General features: G+C 34.0%; 1 long non-coding RNA gene across 3 annotated transcripts; it reads right to left on the bottom strand.

The window, feature by feature from the left end:
• Window positions 1-182: 182 nt before the first annotated feature.
• On the bottom strand, window positions 183-22,779 carry LOC124373609. 3 transcript variants are annotated; one of them, XR_006923457.1, is made up of 3 exons: window positions 22,681-22,779; window positions 4,339-4,492; window positions 183-396 (listed from the first exon to the last, which is right to left on the bottom strand). It is a non-coding gene; the product is annotated as an uncharacterized LOC124373609 (long non-coding RNA). The 3 variants fall into 3 exon arrangements; XR_006923458.1 differs by lacking the exon at window positions 22,681-22,779 and adding an exon at window positions 21,685-21,719; XR_006923456.1 differs by lacking the exon at window positions 22,681-22,779 and adding an exon at window positions 11,635-11,694.
• Between the last annotated feature and the right edge of the window lie 207 nt (window positions 22,780-22,986).

Raw genomic sequence — 22,986 nt, 5'->3', positions numbered from 1 at the left:
TGGAGAGCTATGTTGACCTCATCCAAGATGGCAGCACTGATGCATTAGAAATAAATAAATTATACAAGATTAGTTTTTGTAAACTCACCTCCTCCATTTAAAGGTGTATTCATGTGTCATTTCTTTATCTTTCTTTTCAAGACGATCAATGATAATGCTAGGTTCATCTACAGGCTTTTGCTTGTTTGGGCCTCCAAATAAATGGAGATTGAGATTTATCCAAGTAAAGTTTTATTTTTTCCACTTTGTCTTCATGTGTAAGTTCTTTAACATTTAGAAAATGTAGCTTTTTCGAAAGTATTGGTATATTACATATACGTCTTGAGGAGCCATATTTTGTCTCCTCACGAGGAAATGGTGTATTAAATGCTTTTGAAGGATTTCTACAGGTAGGCCCTGAAAAATATGTCAATTTCAATAAAAAATTATGTACGATGATGTCGCAACATAACTACAAATTACCACAGTTGACAACAGATCTGTTTTTTATAAAACTAAAGATTCTTAAATGTGTGTAATACTTATATATTATAAGGTTATTTCAGGCATACCCATAACCAAATGGGAGCACTGTGAAACCAATTTGTAACTATTTAAAGACTATAAAAACTTATCTTGACATATATCACTACAATTACATAAACATGTTCCAGATATCACTTGGGTCTTTTTCCCCTCTTTAGTTTACTTTTACAATAATATTTTTCACACTACTGTAAGTGTATATTTATTACGTTTCACAATTTTAATTATTGTATAGCATGAATCATATGATATTAAAAAAGTACTAGTCTAAACATGATTATATTTATTAATTTTCTTTTTCAACTGAAGACAGCTTTATCACATCCATTCTAATGCTTCGTTAAGGTAGTAAAATAGCAATAAAATTTAGGCATAAAACTAAGTAACAATTTTGACAATAAGAGATGTTTACAAAAAGCTTTCAACTGATTTGTATTTAATGATTTAATGCTCTCAGGAAGCCTTCTGATTAACTCAATTCTATTTGTAAAGGAAAACTGTTCAAAATGCGAAAGTTCTGAGCTACTGAAAACAATAGATGTTTCTACCCCTAATCTCATACTAATGTATATCTGCCCTGGACATAAAGTCCTTTTAAATCAGCCGTATATGACTATTATATAAATCAGCTCCCTAACAACAACTTTCCATAACATTCAGGTATTCAATTTTGCGATAATGCTTGCAGACTTCTTATGAAGACTTAAAAACACAGAGTTTATATTAAGACTCTGTAGTTCATTTTCCTGAATCTGAATTGTGCAGAGTTAGAAAATTCATATCAATACAGATAATGTTGTAATCTTTCCACAAAATCTATACTAAAGACCACCCAGGATCAGCAAAATTGACATTGGGCAATAGTTGCTTACTATACAGAGATTGTCTTTTTATAGACAGCAGTGACTTTAGCTGTTTCCAAAATTAAAGGGAAAATTGTTTTTTCGAATGATGAATTTATCAACTTTGTGAGTGATGACATAATATACCTGAGAGGCATTGCTTGATGAACCATAATCTGTTGATGTCACAAGATTTTTTTTTTAATTGTGTTTCTACACAATTTGTTCCAACTCCCCCTCATTAACAGGGGCCAAGAGCATGGACGACATTGGATTTCTTGAGTTGACTACGTGAATATGTGGTCCACTAAAGAAGGATCAACTGTGGCCGCAAAAGAGAAATATTTAAACTGAAACTGTTAAGCAAGCAAGTTCATGTCTTTGTGGTTTAGTCACTAGCCTAGGAAATCTTAAACAGATATTGAGGATGGAACAACACTACACAAATGTTACCACACAGTGTGTACCAGTTTTCCCGGGTCGAAAATTTCCAATTATCTAGTATATTTTCAAACCAAATAGACAACTGTAATACTGTATTTAAACCTTACGCCAAGTGCAATGACGGCGTTATATCGTCACTAGAATTATTTGCAAGAAATGGCAAAAAGCTGTGGTGCTCTAGTGTTTCGCCGCTAGCGATTTCGGTGACGATTTATCGCTATCACTTACTTTAAGCTCCTTAGTTTGTATCTATGTGTCTTTCGATGTGTCGACAAAACATTGTGTATACTTTCCTCTCAGTGATGTTTAGAAAATACATGTGTCCAATTCGAAAATACAAAGATACCAAATAAATACCAACACAGGGCTACCGTGGTCAGACTGCAGTCCAGTATTGCGGTTCCAAGGTGGATGAACTTTCGGTACGAGACAATGATTTCGCCGGTACACAAGGTTGGTTCAGTACAATCTACAAATAAACCAAATACTTTCATCTGAACTCTACTTAATTAATGTATCTTTCGTTGAGGAGGGGGAAGTCTAAGAACACCACGTTAAGTCAAAGGAATTTGCAGAGATGCAGGGAAATGTATACATCTAAAATTCCAAGTCATTTTTCCTTTTTTAAGTAATATAAATGTTAGGTTATAAAGTGAGCTTCCAGAATACATTACATTTACTTAAAAATTTATGGATGTAAATTTATAGAGAATATATTATTATTCACGACTACGCAAAGTACGACGTACAGATAAAATACAAATTATCGATCGTCTGTTTACTATCGAGGAGCTAAAGTCCGCGCATAGAACTAGCAGACACGCTAGTGTTTGAAAAATATACACACAGAATAACGAACTTAAATTATAATATTATTTATAAATTACGTTATTCGGTCGCTATACATTTCTAAATAGTTTTGTACACAAAGAACTACAAAACCATGTTTCACCAATCGGTAATTTGAGTACTGCTGATCGTTTTTGTCCACGAATAGACAGTGCAGACTTAGTCAGTCAGTTAGATTACAGTCAAGGACTACGAAACAACAAGATATAAAGATCCTCATGCACGCTGGACTATTTGGTTCGAATCGTCCGATCCATCGTCACATGTGCGATCGTCAAATGTTCCTACCTGCCGCTCATCCCTCAGTTCAGTTTGTCATTGCTGTGCAAACAGGACGCAAACGCCCCTTCTTGACGTTACTTGTTGTAACTAACCCACTACTTCTTCTCCAAATGGTATCTTATTAAGCTTTGTATAAACAGCCGACATTCTGGTGTACTCAAAAACCTGGGCTGCACCTCTTATCAAACCGCCAAACATTATATTATTCAACGGGACCCGAACTCTGAAGCCTGTTTATAACACTGTACACGTTAGACCTGTGCTATCTATCTAACACACGTCTTTCCAAAACAGTATTTCCTCTAAAGGATAAGAGTTGGACCCCACTTTAGCGACTGAATAATACTTAAGTACAAAAAACCTGTTTGTATCGCGGTTATTACCGCTCTGCCGCATTACAACTTAAAATGTACTAACTCGTTTGTGCCGAAGACAGAAACGATCGTCGGTCGGTTTGATTTTAACTGTCATTGTTACGTATTTTTGGGAGGGGGGCGGAGGCTTGCCACAGCACAGGAGTAGAACTAACCAAGATAAACTCACTACACTAATGGAGGTAACCTTAGATCAACCGGCGTCAGATGTAGCTCACAAACATATGTCAATCTTCACTCCAAATTCCACGAGCCACGTCACGTAAAATACGATGTTTCGTGATTAATCAGTTCTTGATTCAAGAAGCTGTAAAATTATGTCTTGATTTTATAAGTTCTTGAAGACGGATAATTATTTTTAAAATTTTCCCAGTTCTCGTACAAATTCCCGGCTTATTCCCGGTTGGGTGATCACCCTTTTGTTTTACTTCCCATTTCTGGAACCAATTTTTCTAGGAACAGATTTTTCTATTCAATATAGTTTCTGTATATCCCTGTGGTTTCTTTTCTTTTTTCCACTGATAAACTCTGATTTTCCTTTATTTTCTTTTATCCAAAGTTGTTTATAGAACCAGATAAAAGCAAAATGTCCAAAGCAACTGACATTGTGCTAGACACAACGTTGTTCAGTGCGCAAAGGCCTGTTTCCCAGATTACCAATATGTCTACAGCAAAAAACTACACCATACAATATAAAATGCTGCCCACAATGCAATTCTGCAATAATCTAATTTCGGAAGTGTTGTCGGTTACAATCTTTTCTACGGACCCACAAGAATAAAGAAAACATTCAACTGACATCATACAAGTTAACACAAACTTATTCCGTTTTACATTTTTTCACCTGAGAAAAGATGTATTTTTACTCTTCAAACTTTGCATTTCTTATTTTGGTCATTCTTAATTAAGACAAAGAATCAGTATAATTGTACTTTTACTTTTAACATGACAGGAACAAAAGGAAATGCATTTCAAGGATATTTTTAGTTTAAAAACATATTATACACATACATTTTACTTACTTGTTTCAGGCCCTCTATTGGAATTGCGGTCATTTGGATTATTTTTTATAAAATGATGTAGAGCTTCCTGTTCTTTTTTTACTTGAGAGTGGTTTCTTCTTGGAACCAAAGCATTATTTTTTTGTTTCAAAGTTGCTTTAGCATAATCCATTACCTATAAAATTAAGTTTTCATTATTTCTCTTAAAATTATTTTGAGTGTTGAGAGCTTTGTGATTAATATGGTGAATAAAACACTTTCAAAATCAGTAACTGAGAAAGAATTAATGAAAATCTTTACATGGACAATAACAGAATAAGCCCAACTCCTTCAAAACAATTTTACTAGCAGTTTGCACACAATTTTGTACGTGTTGCACCTGTATGAGCACTTCTAGTTTAAGTGAATTTTATTTCCGACACTTATGTTGAGTTTGCCTTCTTCCCACGATAAAGAAGATATGATACAAAATGTATATGGACATTGCAATTTACTTAGGCGTTATTATTGTTTGTTCCACTGCTGATTTTGGCCTCTTTTCTGATCAAGAAAATATAGATATAAATACACAGCTCTGAGAACCCTACTTTTGACAAAAAAAAATACCTTAATTTTAGGTTTTGATAACTGTATTTAAATGGTTATCACTTCATCGGGTGATTTCAGGTGTACGTAGGTCACAGCTTCTAGGATGTATAGGTTGACCACAGTGAGAATCTTCAGTTCTTGAAAGGCTTGCCTGCATGATTCTCTTGTGCGTAGGCTTGCAAGGATCCGAATTGCTCTCTTTTGGTGTATTAGGACCCGTTGCAGGTTGCCTAGTGTGGTACCTCCCCCAGACTGCTATACCGTATCGAAGATGTGATTCGTAGAGAGCATAGTATGTAGTTTTAGCTGTTCCTAGGTAGCTGATATGTTTCATCCTGCGGATCACATACAGTCCTGCGCTAAGCCTTTTACAGAGGTTGTCAATGTGGTGTGTCCACGTCAGAGAGTCATCTATTGTCACTCCGAGATACTTTGAAGTGCTGATTTCCTCCAGTTTCAGGCAGTCCTCCTACAGTATCTTTTGTGTTTTTTAAAGTAAGGTCCGTTTGAATTTAAGTATATATAACAAAAAATTATTTCAACAAAATAAATTTATTTTCAGAAAGAACTTACTTCACTCTATGTTTTGCCTTTTTTTTTCGAAGTTTGTTCAAACTCTAATCATACTTCTCAACCAATTTCAAAATACCCTCTTCATAAAAACTTGCTGCCTGCTCCAATAACCAAGAGTTAACTGATGTTTTCACGTGGTTGTCATCATTGTAACAGTTGCCACTGAGGTGTTATTTGAGGTCAGCACAAGATCAGGTCTGTAGAGTAGGTGGGCAAAAACTTCCAGTCAAAAACTGTCCAATAAATCGCAGGTCTGACGTGCAGTGTGAGGTCTTGCATTGTCATGGAGAAGGAAAATTCCCTTTATAAACATGTTACGTCTTTCGTTTTTAATCGTTCTGCGTAGCTCCCTCAGGGTTTGGCAGAATGTTTCTGCATTGATAGTGGTTCCTTGTTGCACAACGTCAACCAATAAAAACACCATGCCTATCCTGAGTCCATTTTGCCTTCTTTACAGACAAATGTTTGTCTCCATTCCACGCTCTGTTGCTTTAATTCGGGCGTGATATGTGAAATCCATGTTTCGTCTCTAGTTACAATCTGACTCAAGAAGCCATCACCTTCTTCGTGATAACGAGTCAAGAACTTCATCGCACACTCAAATCTTTGTTTAGGTTTTAGTGGTCCTCTGTTAGTAGTTTCGGGACCCAACGGGAGCACAGTTTCCTAAACTTTAGGTGTTCAGAAACAATGTTGTAAAGCACTGATCTCAACATATCAACAAATTCGCTTGAGAGACCTGTTATTGTGAAACACACGTTTTCATGAATCCTCACTTCAACTAAAACCACCAAATCCTCTGTAACCAAAAAGGAGGTGACCGGAGCAGTCCTCATCATGGACGTAGTCATGGCCATCTTTGAATTGTCATACTCACTTTGCTTCCACTCATAACAGTACCACCGTACACTTCGTAAATCTGTTGATGAAGCAGAGTCCTTGTTGACAAAAACCGTATCACAGCAAACCTCAAACGCGGCGGGCGAGTTGATAGTCTTAAACATTTTGAAAGCACAGAACAGAACCATACACTTTTAGCTACAGAGCTGAAACTGAGCACAGTTGTCCCCAAGGCATGCCGGTAAACAACGCACGAGCTCGTTGCAGTATGCGTGTAAACTACTAGTGTCTACAAAAATATGGACCTTACATAAAAAAAACACACCTCGTAGATAAGTACTAAACTAATCGCTGAAACCCAAAACGGCGTTAAAAATATTTGTACTCACTATAAGATAAATGTAAACAAATTGAAAATAATAAACAATGTTGACACGGAAACAGTTGAGTACATTATAAATACTCTTTTCATTAATATTTCACAACTTTAGAGATCAAATTAGGATTTTGTCACCACTCTGACCTGTAGGGCATAGACCGGAGGGATTTTTAAAACTAAGAATAGACCTACTGTATATTCATCTCAGGGACCCTAAGGATGTTCATGTCAAAACTTCAGCACAATCAGTTGTGAATAGATTATGTGTCAAAGCAAATCAAACAAAGGCACTTTCACATTTATAAAACTATTAGGATTAGGATTTGTAGATACAGTTTTGGGTAATTGCAAACAAAAATAAAATAATCTGTTGCAAAAGTTCTAATGTGTAAGATATGACAAAAAATCAAGTTAATTTTAAAAAAATACAATAATTCAAGTAACATTTTGTAAATAATGAAAATTATTTCATGAGATATTAACTGCTCCAATTTATAAATTGAATTATGGTTGATTTTTTTAAATTTGTGATAGGCTAAGGTGTCCTGCGAACCCATCAAAATTATGACACGTATACTACAAGTAGATTTACTTTATTTTAAAGTGGTATAACATTCAAGTTATAAGTTCAACCAGAAAATTTATTTTAAAGACAATCACATTAGACATTAGACATCTCCTGTCCTCTCTCTACTATGGAACTAAAAAAGAACAACCTCAAAAAAAATATGGGATGCAGAAAGCAATGAGCTCAAGGACAATTACCTAGAAGCCATAAACCGAGCAATTCTCACAGGGAAACCAGAGGATAAGATGGAAGCAGCACAAAAGAAGAAAGCCTATGATCTGAAATTTTAAAACACTTAGGAAAGAAGAGATCGCAAACAGATTTGAGGAAGCAGACAACAAGACCAAAGTTTTATGGAATATAATTAACCAGGAAAGAAAGTCTCGTACCTCAAACATGCAGCTAGACATTCTCATCGTCAACAGGAAAACCATCTCTTCACCAACAGAAATAGCAAATCATCTCAATGAATTTTTTGCAACCACAGCTGAAAAGAACACTCATGAACAGTACGCAGAATAAACAAGCACACGAAAACAATAACCCAAGACAACTCAAAATCCAATCTGTAATTCTATAAAAGAAACTGTGATGAAATTGGCAAAATTGTCAATCGACTAAAACAAAAAGTCCTCAGCAGGAGAAGATGATTTTTCATCAAAATTGGTTAAATATTCCAAAAATGAAATTCTCATCCCACTAACAAATTTAATTAACAAATCTCTTTCCCAAGGAATATTTCCAAATTGTTTAAAAACTTCAAAAATATATCCTAAATATAAAGACGGGACAAACGAATGAAACCATGCAACTACCGCCCCATTTCACTAATATCAACCTTCTCAAAGATTCTAGAACATGTCATCTTGAAAAGACTTCTAGGCCACCTGAATCAAAATGAACTTCTTACTGGCATGGCTTCAAGAAGAATAAATCAACAACCACAGCAATAAACTCAGCTAGTTGAATCTATCATCGACAAATTAGAAGAAGGTTGTATAGCCACAAGTATCTTCCTAGACTTCAGTAAGGCCTTTGACTGCCCTAGAGCATGGCTTAGTAATTAAAAAAACTCAGATCATTAGGAATTGAAGACAAAGAGGCAGACTGGTTTCAAAAGCTACTTGAGCAACAGGAAACAACTCGTAGAGCTTACATCATCAAGCAACGGAATAATTCATAAAATAAAGTCGGAACTGTTACCAGTAACAAGAGGCGTACCTCAGGGATCTGTGCTTGGTCCAGTGCTTTACACTCTTTTGACAAATGACTTCCCACAATGCAAGGTTGTGATGTATGCTAATGACACTGCCCTTATTATTATTGAGAAGGACAAAGAACAACTTGACATCAATTCGTATATAGCTTTTGATATGGCAAAGCAATACTTCCATATCAATGATCTGGTACTAAATGAGAAGAAAACACAGCAGCTAATTTTCACTGCCTCCCGAAACCATCACAAGGGCCTCCCAGAGCTAGAGGTAACAACATCAACAAAATACCTAGGTCTGACTCTAGACAACAAACTATCCTGGGAGCCTCATGTGGATAAACTGTGCAAAAAACTTAGCTCCTGTCTTTATGTAGTACGACAAATTAAACAAATTAGCAATATAGATATGGGTAAATCAGCCTACCATTCTCTCCCATCTTAGATATGGATTAATCGTATGGGGAAGTACAACAGCAACAAATTTTACAAAGAGTATTAGTAATACAAAAGAGAACCATCAGAGTTCTTACTGGACTGAGACCACGAGACAGTTGCAGGGAAGCCTTCAGATTGAGAGAACTGAGGATTTTAACAGTAGTAGCTCTTTATATAATTGATACTATTTTACACTCTGTAACAACAAAGTTGGTTTCTCCAGCAACCCTTCTACACTATTCAAGAGTTCATAAACTGGAAATCAATTGCATCATGAACTGATATTTTAAATTTTATGTTCTGTTTGTCCTTTATTGTATTGACAAAAATTCTAAACTCAACTTTTATGAATAAAGGAATATTGTCTATAATTGTCTACATACATCACAACTTGTCGCCTTCAAACAGTGTTTGGCTATTTAATATACATAACTGTCTCATAACTGCAGTTTAACAAGCGTTTTGAAAACTTTTATCTTTAAAAATTTAATTTGTAACTGCTTAAATTTGTAAATCTCGAATCTACTTGAAGACAAAGTAAAAGTTCACTAAAATCGGTCAAGCTCTTGAGGAGGAGTTCAGTGACAAACACACGCACACAAGAAATACACATATAAAGATTTTGATTGTACTAAATACTGCTTGTATTATTTTATTATGTATTTTACAATTAAATTTATTGTATTAAACCACACACTTGTAGCATTCATTACTCATTTAATACATTTCCCGTGCTTAAATGCTAGTAAAGCATGTATATACATATACTGTATATATATATCTACGATATGATAATATTGTATGCTTGTAGTCTGTCTAGGCCTACAAGCATACAAACCACCTGAGACAAGTTGTACCTATTTTAGTGTGGAGAAAAAATAGCTTTCACAATACTCTTGAAAATGGTTTAAAAAATAATCAGATAGGTAGTGGTTTTTTTATATATAGTCAGAAGATGCTTATTTTGTTTGAGTAAACCTTACGTTCTGTTCAGATAGAATTAACAAGGAAAGTCCACACTTTTTGCAGACCTACAAAAGCCTTAAAGACTAAATCCTCTAATTTGTATTCATGAAAAACTCAAGAAAAATCCTAAAAGAGGGTTATGATATCCACAATAGAAATAATAAATTGAATATGTAAAGAGAAATGGAATTTAGACAGATTTACTTGATATTTATGTTTCTTTTGTCTAGCTGTAGAAAAAGCGATTTTATTGCAATCAACCAAATCAACAGAACGCTTCAAAAAGAAACAGTTTCTGTCAGCAAGAAAAACAAAATTATTAAGGGGCTGTCAGCGACAACTCAGATTAGAGATGAGGTTATTAAGTAGGTAATCGACTTTAATATACCAAAATTCACAGAAACTTAAAATTAAAGATTACTTTCCTGAAAAAAATGGAGAGACAGTAAGCAATCGACTTGAGGATTAGAGGCAGAATCCAAAGATAGAAAACGCTTGCTATTTTACCGTAAAACACAAGGTACTTTTAATAAAATATAAGTTACCAACATTCTTTGGAACCAAAACACTTTGAATTCTATTTTCTTTACTGATTATTTTACATATCCAAAGGTGGTGTGATAGTTGATCATAAGTAATGACTGATATGACACGTATTCACGGGCACAACAAAATCATGTATAGCACAGTGCAGTTATAGAGCAAGTAAATAGTGTTCCACACAAAAAAGTAGTTTCACTTTTAATGTTGTCATTTACAACCCTTTAAACCTTAAATTGTTTTGTTCAAGAGGATGATTGCAAAAGATTTTACAATACAATAAGGTTGATTTGATTGGGCAAGAAAATAACTCATCACCTCAACCCTATGAACCTATTATGACAGAAATAGATTAGTAACTTAAAGCTTGCATTTGGCACTCCAGCTATTTAATTTTATATTTACTAGAAGAGGTCATGGGTAGGGTACGATAAGCGGACCCGGTTTTTTATATCGAAATTAATAAACAATATTACTTAATCATAACCATCGATATAATCAATCGATACTGATTAATTATTTAGAACAACTTAAATAACCTATATAAACAGCTGTAAACATTTTCTAACAATACTCGTAATGTAATATTTCAATTTTATATAGGTAGCCTAACATTTGATTATTAAAAAATGGCAGTCAATTTTAGACAACTACATGCAATGCTTTGAAAGAAGATAAGACATGTTTTTTGTGCCTAACATGTTAGACTCGTACCGAAAAACGTATGTGAAATTTGTGGGAAAGAAACAACTGTAACTGTGAGAGGAGCAAATATGGTCGATGTCAGTTTTCCTAATTTTGGTTATAATCATTTGTTTGATCACTGTAAATATTAAAATTCATATTTTAATTTAAAACATATGATTGTTAATGAGGACTATAGATACTTTTATATTGATTGATAGTCTAGGATTTGAGATGCGAATATTAGGTATCGATGACTAAATTCTTCGATATAAAAAACCAGGTCCTTTATCGTAACCTACCTGAGGCCATTATAAGTCCACATGGACTACACTCAAAAGCCCTCTTTTTTTAGGTTACCATGGCCCACGACCAACGCCCTTTTGACCGAGTATGCGTAGGTATAAATTTGTTTCCTAACATTTCACATTTTGATAATAAATTTTGAGGATAACCCACAGTAATGGTCGGAGGCATTCCTGATCAAAATTCATCTTATAATTTGATATTTTAGTAATAGATACTAACTCAAGGATTGTTTTTTGTATGTTGGTATCAGCGTGGGGAAGCACCAGTGCAATCTACATTTGATGGCCGGAGGCACTTGAGTCAGGCTGATATGAACTTTTATTCTTAGAGGGTATAGATTAACAAAAACTTCTTTTAACTCTTTGACTGGTGGGTTTTTTCTCAGAAAGAGTGCCCTAATAAGCAAGTTTTTTTTAATTTTAGATTTGGTTTTTTCAGGTGATTTGGGTTAACTACAGTAGATGTGTTATGAAAAACACTCAATTAAAAGTGCTTTTTGTATGTATACAAACATTAATCTAAACCGACGTGAAAACTGGCCATAGATTCCATCCATAAAAAGAAACGAGTACCGGGAACTAGTTCCTAAATGAATCCTAACCTAGTTCATCAACTCAAACCATACAAAATATAAATTTAATTAATAACGTGAAGATAAATACTACAAATAAAGATTTTAAATGAACAAACAGTACTTTTATGATAATAATCCCCTTTTATAGCAGCAATTTTCAAGACTATAATCAATTAAAAGGCAAGTTTTGAGAAACCCTATAAAAGGGCCCATACCTTAAAAACGTACAAACCAATTTTGATAAAACCTTCTGTACACATTCACTACATGGTCTACTATACTAAAATACAAGCCTCATTCTTAGGCCACGCGTATTTCCGGAGCCACAATAACTTTATAGGCCAAGTGCTGACAAAAACCAATCTATGGACAGCCATATCTCAAAAAACGTACGAGCCAATTTTGATTAAAACTTTCTGTACACATTCACTACATGGTCTAGTATACTAAAATACAAGCCTCATTCTTAGGCCACGCCTATTTCCGGAGCCACATCGATTTTACAGGCCAAGTGCTGACAAAAACCAATCTATGGACAGCTATATCTCAAAAAACGTACGAGCCAATTTTGATAAAACTTTCTGTACACATTCACTACATGGTCTAGTATACTAAAATACAAACCTCATTCTTAGGCCACGCCTATTTCCGGAGCCACATCGATTTTACAGGTCAAGTGCTGACAAAAAACCAATCTATGGACAGCCATATCTCAAAAACGTACGAGCCAATTTTGATAAAACTTTCTGTACACATTCACTACATGGTCTAGTATACTAAAATACAAGCCTCATTCTTAGGCCACGCCTGAGCCACATCGATTTTACAGGCCTAGTGCTGACAAAAACCAATCTATGGACAGCCATATCTCAAAAAACGTACGAGCCAATTTTGATAAAACTTTCTGTACACATTCACTACATGGTCTAATATACTAAAATACAAGCCTCATTCTTAGGCCACGCCTATTTCCGGAGCCACATCGATTTTACAGGCCTAGTGCTGACAAAAACCAATCTATGGACAGCCATATCTCAAAAACGTACGAGCCAATTTTGATAAAACTTTCTGTACACATTCACTACATGGTCTAATATACTAAAATACAAGCCTCATTCTTAGGCCACGCCTATTTCCGGAGCCACAATAACTTTGTAGGCCAAGTGCTGACAAAAACCAATCTATGGACAGCCATACCTCAAAAATGTACGAGCCAATTTTGATAAAACTTTCTGTACACATTCACTACATGGTCTAGTATACTAAAATACAAGCCTCATTCTTAGGCCACGCCTATTTCCGGAGCCACATCAATTTTACAGGCCAAGTGCTGACAAAACCAATCTATGGACAGCTATATCTCAAAAACGTACGAGCCTATTTTGATAAAACTTTCTGTACACATTCACTACATGGTCTAGTATACTAAAATACAAACCTCATTCTAAAGGCCACGCCTATTTCCGGAGCCACATCGATTTTACAGGTCAAGTGCTGACAAAAACCAATCTATGGACAGCCATATCTCAAAAACGTACGAGCCAATTTTGATAAAACTTTCTGTACACATTCACTACATGGTCTAGTATACTAAAAATACAAGCCTCATTCTTAGGCCACGCCTATTTCCGGAGCCACATCGATTTTACAGGCCAAGTGCTGACAAAAACCAATCTATGTACAGCCATATCTAAAAAATGTACGAGCCAATTTTGATAAAACTTTCTGTACACATTCACTACATGGTCTAGTATACTAAAATACAAGCCTCATTCTTAGGCCACGCCTATTTCCGGAGCCACAATAACTTTATCGGCCAAGTGCTGACAAAAACCAATCTATGGACAGCCATATCTCAAAAACGTACGAGCCAATTTTATGATTATAACTTTCTGTACACATTCACTACACATGGTCTAGTATACTAAAATACAAGGCCTCATTCTTAGGCCACGCCTATTTCCGGAGCCACAATAAACTTTATAGGCCAAGTGCTGACAAAAACCAATCTATGGACAGCCATACCTCAAAAATGTACGAGCCAATTTTGATAAAACTTTCTGTACACATTCACTACATGGTCTAGTATACTAAAATACAAGCCTCATTCTTAGGCCACGCCTATTTCCGGAGCCACATCGATTTTACAGGCCAAGTGCTGACAAAAACCAATCTATGGACAGCTATATCTCAAAAACGTACGAGCCAATTTTGATAAAACTTTCTGTACACATTCACTACATGGTCTAGTATACTAAAATACAAATTTCATTCTAAGGCCACGCCTATTTCCGGAGCCACATCGATTTTACAGGTCAAGTGCTGACAAAAACCAATCTATGGACAGCCATATCTCAAAATCGTACGAGCCAATTTTGATAAAACTTTCTGTACACATTCACTACATGGTCTAGTATACTAAAATACAAGCCTCATTCTTAGGCCACGCCTATTTCCGGAGCCACATCGATTTTACAGGCCTAGTGCTGACAAAAACCAATCTATGGACAGCCATATCTCAAAAACGTACGAGCCAATTTTGATAAAACTTTCTGTACACATTCACTACATGGTCTAGTATACTAAAAATACAAGCCTCATTCTTAGGCCACGCCTATTTCCGGAGCCACAATAACTTTATAGGCCAAGTGCTGACAAAAACCAATCTATGGACAGCCATACCTCAAAAATGTACGAGCCAATTTTGATTAAAACTTTCTGTACACATTCACTACATGGTCTAGTATACTAAAAATACAAGCCTCATTCTTAGGCCACGCCTATTTCCGGAGCCACAATAACTTTATAGGCCAAGTGCTGGACAAAAACCAATCTATGGATAGCCATATCTCAAAAACGTACGAGCCAATTTGGATAAAACTTTCTGTACACATTCACTACATGGTCTAGTATACTAAAATACAAGCCTCATTCTTAGGCCACGCCTATTTCCGGAGCCACATCGATTTTACAGGCCAAGTGCTGACAAAAACCAATCTATCTAGGTTATGCGCTAAAAAAATCTAATCTATTAAATCAACGCACCTGGAAAATCGTAGAGCATATTTAGGTTAATCCTCGCATACATATTGTAGCCACTTTATACATTCTTACATTCATACTTTACATTCATTTGAAGTAACTGTAAGATAAACTTACTTGTAGGTAAACACTTTTTAAACACTACTTTAACACACTAACTTTTACTTTTACTTTAACACACTACTTTTTACACTTTTTAAACACTACACTAAACAACTAATAACAAACTATTCCATACGGTTTTTCTTCTGCCAGTTTTCATTATAATATATTGAATGTGCAGAATAAATTGCATTTAACCTACGCCAGGGACGGTTTCACTGCTAAATGCCGGGAGCTACCGAACCACTGTCCACTAGCGGAGAGACGGTATTTCAGTAATCAGTACTTTGTAACGGTTACTTTTCTACAGTATCTGTAACGGTTACTGAGAACTAAAAATACAGACAACAGGTACTTTGTATCTAGTACTCTGTTACAAGGTACAAATATTTTCTCGTACGGATTACTTTTACTAGTCCTGAAGTATAGAATAGAATAGAATAGAATTTATTTTTGAAAATATTACAATAACACATATTATGCATTGGTATACATAATGTACAAACCTAATGAGCAAACTTAAAATAAAAATGTAACATTCTTGAAAATAAAATTAAAAACAAAAACACTCGTAAATTAAAAGAAATATTTTCAAAAATAAACTAGGGCCTCTAGAGGCAAGTGCCTGTGGAGAGGTTCCTTTTATTACAAAAATATTTTTTAGCTCAAAGAAAATTTCAATAAAACTTTGATTTTTTATAAGCTCCTAAAAAAAATTGATTAAAAGTGTGCTGCTGCAGTTACAAAGCAAATGAAAATCCACTTAAATAAATTCAAACTAAAATTTACTGTTACTTTCTTTAATTAACTAGGAATCTATGCAGAGAAGAAAATCTAATTTATCAAAACCCAATAACCACTTCTTTAATGTTTTTGAAAATAACTTTATATTCTCACAACTAATAATTGAAGAAATTATACTAAACATTAGGTCCCAAAAAAACAATAAACTATTTGAAAAAAATGCTAAGTTAGGCTTTGGAACTGGTATTGGTTCTTGCTTTCTTAATTTGTTTTTGTAACTATTTTTTAATTCTGGTAAATTGCCACTTATGACATAAAATATTTTTAAAACTTTATAAACAAACATATATTTAAGGGGAAGAATATTTAAATCAACAAAAAGAGGAAAAGATTTCTCCATTCTTCGTTTTCGTTTAATCAACCTTATGAATTTCTTTTGTTGAGTTAGAAGTGACTTTAGATTTGTTTCATAGGCTCCACCCCAACAAAATATTCCATAGTCAAGCCTACTATTGACCAAAGAGAAGTACAGCATTCTTAACACATCTTCAGTGCAAATGTATTGTAAAAAATAAAAAAATTTTAAAATATTGCTTAGTTTGCGTTTTAAAATTTCAATATGTGTCTTCCAGTTGATTTCTCTATCTAGCATGACTCCTAAATATTTTAAATTTTCGCACTGGGATACTACAGCACAGTTCTGTTGGCACTGAATGTTACTACACAAACAACTGACACATCGATACAAAATTGAATTACTAAAAATTTGCTGATCTGTTTTTAAACTAAAATTGATGTACTTAGTTTTCTCTGGGCTTAATAACATGTTATTTTTTTGAAAACCACCACTGCAGTGCTTTAAGGTCTGAATTCATCTCTTGCTCTATATCATCCCAATTATTTTTCACATACGATAAAGCTGTATCGTCTGCAAAAGATGTAATATTTCCATTTAAATTTGAATCACAAAGATCATTTATGTAGATTATAAAAAGTACTGGGCCTAAAACTGACCCTTGAGGTACGCCACATTGTATAAACCCGAAGTCACTAAAAGAATTATTAATTTTGACACATTGTTTTCTCTTTGTTAAATAGCTAACAAACCAATAATAAATATTCCCCCGAATACCACATCCGTATAACTTTTGTAAAAGAATTGTGTGATCTACAGTATCAAAACGCTTTTTTAATATCTAAAAATAAACCACTAACTTTCTGCCCTGAATTTATTCCTGTATACACATTATCTATGAAGCTTTTTAATGCTGCTTCAGTATTTAAACCTTTCCTAAAACCAAATTGATTGTTGCTGAAAAAATTAGTTTTTTCTAGAAATGTAATTAGCTTTTTCTTCATTAACTTTTCAAACACTTTAGCAAAGGTAGAAAGTAAAGAGATTGGTCTGTAGTTATTACAGTCGGTAATTAGGCCACTCTTATGTAAAGGAATCACTACAGCTGTTTACAGAAGTACTCATAAACTGTGTTTAATTAAATAAACAGTGTTTATTAGGGAATATACTCAGTATTATCAGCGTTAAAAATACTGATTTAAAGTCTTCTAGTATTTAAAACGTTACAAATATGAAATACTGATTTAGAGTTCTAGTATTTAAAACGTGAACAGTAAGGAAATAATGCTGGTTTCAAGTATCCAGTGTTTGTACTCAGTATCGCCGAGTAACTTGATTTGTTATGTAATACATCAAATGATAAATTCAAGAATATTATCATAGCCGTAGATTTTAACATCAATGTTTTGAACAAAGACAGTACATATAAGAATTGTTTTAGTATTTTAAATTCTTATAACTTAGTTTATAAAGTAAATTTTCCTACTAGAGTTACCTCCGAGTCAGAAACCAGCATAGATAACTTCCTCACTAATATTACAACTGAGAAATTAAAAACATCTGGCCTTATAACATGTATATCAGACCATGATGGGCAATTATTTGAAATTCTTGGTGTACAAAATACTCTTTATTATGTGAATTTAAGGTATTGTAGAAAGTTTTCAAAAAAAAACTAACACAGATTTATTTTTAAGGCTATTGGCTAGTGAAAATTGGTTAGAAGTTTACCAGGCTAGCGTAGAAAGTATGATTTTTTTACTCAATATTTGTTCATGTTTTTTAAATTAGCGTTCCTAAATTAATATCTGTTGAAAAAGAGAAACACCTAAATAGTTTGATTTCAGATTATGTAAAAAATTAAAAAGGAAAAAATTGCGCAATTGGAGAAAACATATATATAGGGTTTGGAAAACTATTAATTTAAAACAATTAATTAAAAGCAACTGAAAATTGAAAATAAAATTCAAATAAACAACGACAAAAAAAAGGTTTTTTGACAGTAAAATTAAGAAATCTACAAATAAGTCAAAATTAACTTGGAAAGTTATAAAATCTGAAATCAACAATGGCACCAAGATCACTCATAACATACCAATTACTCCGGGATGGCACATCCATATCAGATCAAATTCTTGTTGGAAATATATTTAATGATTTTTTTATGATATTTTTAAGTGTTGTTGATAGAGTTGTGCTTCCAAATATTCAGAAAGATTTTGTTAATCAATCGGGTCATAAAAACCCGCCTCAAGCCTCATTTTTTTCAAATTTAAAGAGGTTGATGAAAGAATTTTAAAACGATTGTAATTGGCTTTTGAAAACAAATTCTCAACAGGAATTGATGATATACCAATTACCCTCATTAAACAGTCTTTTCCGCTAATCTCCAAACCATTATTACCGCTTACCAACAGCATTTTTCTAAATTAAGAATCCTTACCGTATATGGTCTATATATTTTTCAAACTATCATGCTTGTGAAATCAAATGAAGATAGTATACATAACTTAGAACTTTTTAATAAAAAAAACCCACAGCTATAGGATCCAAATTCTTGTTATTTCTTAATTTTCACAAATTTGCATATTTAACAAAGTTAAAATCATTTTTAATTGAAAAATCAGTATACCCATTTAAAAGAATATTGTGAGGTAACTTAGCTCATCCAACAATATATTAATTAATATGACATATTATAAATAGTAGCAAAATTGTAAAATCAGTGTGTTGTCATTTACATAACATTTTGAGGCAAACTTCTTTATTTAATGATGTATGTAGTCACTAAATGGATATTGTAATGTAATAGTTAACGCTATTCTGTATTTATACTATATATAAAATTCTACTGTCTTTGTTCAAAAACATTGATGTTAAAATCTCCGGCTATGATAATATTCTTGAATTTATCATTTTTAGTGTATTACATAACAAATTCAAGTTACTCGGCGATTACTGAGTAAAACACTGGATACTTGAAACCAGCATTATTTCCTTACTGTTCACGTTTTAAATACTAGAACTCTAAATCAGTATTTCATATTTGTAACGTTTTAAATACTAGAAGACTTTAAATCAGTATTTTTAACGCTGAAAATATGAGTATATTCCCTAATAAACACTGTTTATTTAATTAAACACAGTTTATGAGTACTTCAGGACTAGTAAAGTAATCCGTACGAGAAAATTATTGTGTACCTTGTAAACAGAGTACTAGATACAAAGTACCTGTTGTCTGTATTTTTAGTTCTCAGTAACCGTTACAGATACTGTAGAAAAGTAACCGTTACAAAGTACTGATTACTGAAATACCGTCTCTCCGCTAATGGACAGTGGTTCGGTAGCTCCGGGCATTTAGCAGTGAACCGTCCCTGGCGTAGGTTAAATGCAATTTATTCTGCACATTCAATATATTATAATGAAAACTGGCAGAAGAAACCGTATGGAATAGTTGTTATTAGTTGTTTAGTGTAGTGTTTAAAAAGTGTAAAAGTAGTGTGTTAAAGTAAAAGTAAAAGTTAGTGTGTTAAAGTAGTGTTAAAAAGTGTTTACCTACAAGTAAGTTTATCTTACAGTTACTTCAAATGAATGTAAAGTATGAATGTAAGAATGTATAAAGTGGCTTACAATATGTATGCGAGGATTAACCTAAATATGCTCTACGATTTTCCAGGTGTGTTGATTTAATAGATTAGATTTTTTTAGCACATAACCTAGATAGATTGGTTTTTGTCAGCACTTGGCCTGTAAAATCGATGTGGCTCCGGAAATAGGCGTGGCCTAAGAATGAGGCTTGTATTTTAGTATACTAGACCATGTAGTGAATGTGTACAGAAAGTTTTATCAAAATTGGCTCGTACGTTTTTGAGATATGGCTGTCCATAGATTGGTTTTTGTCAGCACTAGGCCTGTAAAATCGATGTGGCTCCGGAAATAGGCGTGTTGGCCTAGGAATGAGGCTTGTATTTTAGTATACTAGACCATGTAGTGAATGTGTACAGAAAGTTTTATCAAAATTGGCTCGTACGTTTTTGAGATATGGCTGTCCATTGATTTGTTTTTGTCAGCACTTGGCCTGTAAAATCGATGTGGCTCTGGAAATAGGCGTGGCCTAAGAATGAGGCTTGTATTTTAGTATACTAGACCATGTAGTGAATGTGTACAGAAAGTTTTATCAAAATTGGCTCGTACGTTTTTGAGATATGGCTGTCCATAGATTTGTTTTTGTCAGCACTTAACCTGTAAAATCGATGTGGCTCCGGAAATAGGCGTGGCCTAAGAATGAGGCTTGTATTTTAGTATACTAGACCATGTAGTGAATGTGTACAGAAAGTTTTATCAAAATTGGCTCGTACGTTTTTGAGATATGGCTTGTCCATAGATTGGTTTTTGTCAGCACTTGGCCTGTAAAATCGATTGTGGCTCCGGAAATAGGCGTGGCCTAGGAATGAGGCTTGTATTTTAGTATACTAGACCATGTAGTGAATGTGTACAGAAAGTTTTATCAAAATTGGCTCGTACGTTTTTGAGATATGGCTGTCCATAGATTGGTTTTTGTCAGCACTTTGGCCTATAAAGTTATTGTGGCTCCGGAAATAGGCGTGGCCTAAGAATGAGGCTTGTATTTTAGTATACTAGACCATGTAGTGAATGTGTACAGAAAGGTTTTATCAAAATTGGCTCGTACGTTTTTTGAGATATGGCTGTCCATAGATTGGTTTTTGTCAGCACTAGGCCTGTAAAATCGATGTGGCTCCGGAAATAGGCGTGGCCTAAGAATGGAGGCTTGTATTTTAGTATACTAGGACCATGTAGTGAATGTGTACAGAAAGTTTTATCAAAATTGGCTTGTACGTTTTTGAGATATGGCTATCCATAGATTGGTTTTTTGTCAGCACTTGGCCTATAAAGTTATTGTGGCTCCGGAAATAGGCGTGGCCTAAGAATGAGGCTTGTATTTTAGTATAGTAGACCATTGTAGTGAATGTGTTCAGAAAGTTTTATCAAAATTGGCTCGTACGTTTTTGAGATATGGCTATCTATATATTGGTATTTGTCCACAAAAATAGGAGAGGTCTAAAATGAGGGTAGTTAATATACAGTAGACCATGTCTTCAAAGTAATGTATTAAGTATAATCTATAAATATTTTTGTAATTTGTTCTTTTTTTAAATTATAAAATTTAATTTTAATAATATAATTTAATCCTGAAGTGATTGAACTGGTTCAGGAACTAGGTTAGTTGTAGTTCAGGAACTAGGTCAGGAGTAGTTCATGAACCAGGTTAGGATTCAAGTCAGCGGATTAGTTCTTTTTATGGATGGAATCTATGGCCAGTTTCACACTGCTTAATCTAACTATGCACAAAAGTTAATATATTTACAAAATATAAAAATAAAATATTCAGCAAAAGTACAGGTTAGGTTACAAGTTAGTAATAGTAGCATACAAGTCTCCTCAGAAATCTTTGATGGTATGAAAGGCAACGAAAAACAATTGGACACACAAAGTAATTGCACAAAACAGCCACGTTTATTTACTCACTGTAAACACAACAACAAAACGTTTACAGCCAAGGCAACCGGTAACGGAAAAAAGTGAGGTTATAACCTGTATTCAATACAACAAATAGCAATCAAATCAGCTGATCACTTGGAATAACTTATTCAATAGTCATATGGCCTGAATACCGTCAATTGGATTTGAAAGAAATAAATAAAATAAAAGGGGCAACTGCGATCTAGTAGGAACGACAAAAACTACTTGAAACTGCTTCTTTTATATTCCGCCGAATCGCATTTGTATGCGCTTGAGATTATTCATCACGAAACATTATTATGAAACTGTTTTAGTGTCATAGCGATTCCCGCACGGCTATCGAGATTACTGGCAGGAGGCACATAGGGCGCTCCTAAAATCCGTGGCAGGATTGCTAGTCAAAGGGTTAATTCGGTTAAATTCCCCTGGTATCGGCATTATTGTTATTTTACATTATCCAAAGATGGTGTAACAGCTGGACGTCGGCAGTAACCAATACAAGGTTGACTCACGATCGTAACAACACTACGTGACGCCCTTAGAAACAATGACTTTACTACGAACTAGAAAATTACTGTAACTTTAAAGGTTGTATAAACTACGTTATTAGTCAGTTGCACCCCTTAAAAATCTAAATATTGTTTTGTTTATGAGGACTATAGCAATAAGTAAATAACGCAAACGTTGTATTTTGCCACTTCGGCAATTAAGTTCACAATTACCACAAAAAAGATATTTTGTTAAGTGAAATCCATTTCCTTCTTGAAAAAAAAATTGTATTTGGATTAATTTTTACACTACTAAATTCTAAAATATTTCAGTAAAATCTTTATAGCTTATATAACCCATTGGTTTATGATAAATGTATATTATTATTTAAAAAATATATGGAAAGTTTGTAAATCACCCAAAAGTGGCCCTGCCACTACGGTACTGTTTGTTTGAGGGTAAAGCCAAATGTCGATATAACAAATAACTCACTTAACTTCAACTATCTTATTCTTTGTATATACCACAAACAAATGCTGCACATAGATAACAGGTTTAAGGGACAAAACGCCAACAGAATAGAAGCCCCGAAATCATGACAGAGAATATACTCATTTACTCACGCATACAGAGTTTTTTTTTCGCTTAGGTTAGACGCGCACTACACCGACCACGACCACGACAAAAAACCCCGACTGGTCGGGTCGTAAAGCCATGCCGCTTA

The sequence above is a fragment of the Homalodisca vitripennis genome, unplaced genomic scaffold (genome assembly GCF_021130785.1).
Source record: "Homalodisca vitripennis isolate AUS2020 unplaced genomic scaffold, UT_GWSS_2.1 ScUCBcl_5994;HRSCAF=12997, whole genome shotgun sequence".
NCBI classification, from domain to species: Eukaryota; Metazoa; Arthropoda; class Insecta; order Hemiptera; family Cicadellidae; genus Homalodisca; species Homalodisca vitripennis.
This window is presented reverse-complemented; position numbering and strand designations above follow the sequence as displayed.